Consider the following 2500-nt stretch of genomic DNA (forward strand, 5'->3'; position numbering starts at 1 on the left):
CTACGTTGCGCCTTAACCTAACCTACGTTGCGCCTTAACCTAACCTACGTTGCGCCTTAACCTAACCTACGTTGCGCCTTAACCTAACCTACGTTGCGCCTTAACCTAACCTAATTTGTGCCTTAACCTAACCTAATTTGTGCCTTAACCTAACCTAATTTGTGCCTTAACCTAACCTAATTTGTGCCTTAACCTAACCTAATTTGTGCCTTAACCTAACCTAATTTGTGCCTTAACCTAACCTAATTTGTGCCTTAACCTAACCTAATTTGTGCCTTAACCTAACCTAATTTGTGCCTTAACCTAACCTAATTTGTGCCTTAACCTAACCTAATTTGTGCCTTAACCTAACCTAATTTGTGCCTTAATGTAACCCATGTAGTGCCGTAACGTAACCCATGTAGTGCCGTAACGTAACAGATGTTGTGCCATAACGTAACCCATGTTGTGCCGTAACGTAACCGATGTTGTGCCGTAATGTAACCGATGTTGTGCCGTAACGTAACCGATGTTGTGCCGTAACGTAACCGATGTTGTGCCGTAACGTAACCGATGTTGTGCCGTAACGTAACCGATGTTGTGCCGTAACGTAACCGATGTTGTGCCTTAACGTAACCCATGTTGTGCCTTAACGTAGCCCATGTTGTGCCGTAACGTAACCCATGTTGTGCCGTAACGTAACCCATGTTGTGCCGTAACGTAACCCATGTTGTGCCGTAACGTAACCCATGTTGTGCCGTAACGTAACCCATGTTGTGCCGTAACGTAACCCATGTTGTGCCTTAACGTAACCCATGTTGTGCCTTAACGTAACCCATGTTGTGCCTTAACCTAACCTATAATATGCCTTAACCTAACCTATAATATGCCTTAACCTAACCTATAATATGCCTTAACCTAACCTATAATATGCCTTAACCTAACCTATAATATGCCTTAACCTAACCTATAATATGCCTTAACCTAACCTATAATATGCCTTTACCTAACCTATAATATGCCTTTACCTAACCTATAATATGCCTTTACCTAACCTATAATATGCCTTTACCTAACCTATAATATGCCTTTACCTAACCTATAATATGCCTTAACCTAACCTATAATATGCCTTAACCTAACCTATAATATGCTTTAACCTAACCTATAATATGCCTTAACCTAACCTAAAGTGCGCCGTAACCTAAACTATATTGCGCCTTAACCTGACGCACGTTGTCGCTGAACCTGCTCTGTAATTGTTATGCAACTCGTTAAATTAGTGTAGTGTTGCCTAACCGCAACCCTCGCAATATAGTTCGCTACTCGCACTGCCCGGTCCCCTGTGTATCGCGTCATGTTAAACACCTTGCAGGTGTTGCTGACTTTCCACATGCTCCTGCTATACACTGTAATGTGGATAGCAGCAGGACGTACATGCCCCCCCCCCTTCCCCCCTGCCTTCGCAAGCTGGTCGGTGAGAAGTTTGCATGTTCAACGCCCTTTGCATGCCGACGTACTCAGCCTACGTTGTGGTACGGCCTGTCACCTGTCCGCCGATGTACGCAAAACCCACAAACTGTACTGCACATTGGTCCGTATGTACTGAATGATACATCGTGGCACATGTGACCGTATGACGACTGCGCCTAGCAACGGCGGACCATACAGTCCAAATATTGTGCACGCAGCTACGTGTCGTCTCCCTATAAGAGCTGGATTGCAGTGTGGTACGCCATACAGACGTGTGGGAGGAACGGACGCCCTGGATGGCGATCAGCATGAGCAGTCTGTTGATGTAGTGGAGCGTGTATTCGGACGTAGTCGTCTCTTCTCACACACCGTGATAGCATGTTGCACCGTGTTCCACATCTGCGACATGCTGCAGAGGCCGGCTGACAGTCGTTCGCGCAATGGACACCGCATACGTACGGGGTCGACCTTCCACGTGTTCTCTAGGCGTGCACATGAGGTTGCATCTATGTGGGCAGACGTAGTGTGTTGTGACACCTGACACAGGCATGCAATACTCGTTGCAAATGGCGATGGACGTGTACGTTTGCTGGTGACGTTACGCAAATGAACAACTGGTAACCCGTTGTGGTGCGGTTGTTCTCGCTAGAGGTGAATCAGTGTTGGCGACGATCGGTCGAGCTATTAACCGGTTGTTTCAGGGATACCCACCATGCCCACGAACGTGAAAGGGGACCCACCATGCCCACGAACGTGAAAGGGGATCTGGGTGTGAGGCGATACGCGGCGGTGGCTGGGTGGGACCGTCCCCGGCCGGTGAGGGGGGGCCGCCCGGCGTGCTGGCAGCGCGGTGCGTGGGCGCACGCGCCACAGCCGGCTGGTGGGGGCGGCCAGTGGCAGGCGCGCCGGCCGACGGACGCGGCAGGCGGCGCAGCTGCGCGCCGGCGCCCCCTGCTCGCGGCGCCTTGCGGCCACAGTAGGTCCTCGCGGGCCCGGTGCGAAGCGCGGTGGCCATCTGCAGTGTGCTGGTCCGATTGAGGACTTTGTG

The sequence above is a fragment of the Schistocerca serialis genome, chromosome 4 (assembly GCF_023864345.2).
Source record: "Schistocerca serialis cubense isolate TAMUIC-IGC-003099 chromosome 4, iqSchSeri2.2, whole genome shotgun sequence".
NCBI classification, from domain to species: Eukaryota; Metazoa; Arthropoda; class Insecta; order Orthoptera; family Acrididae; genus Schistocerca; species Schistocerca serialis.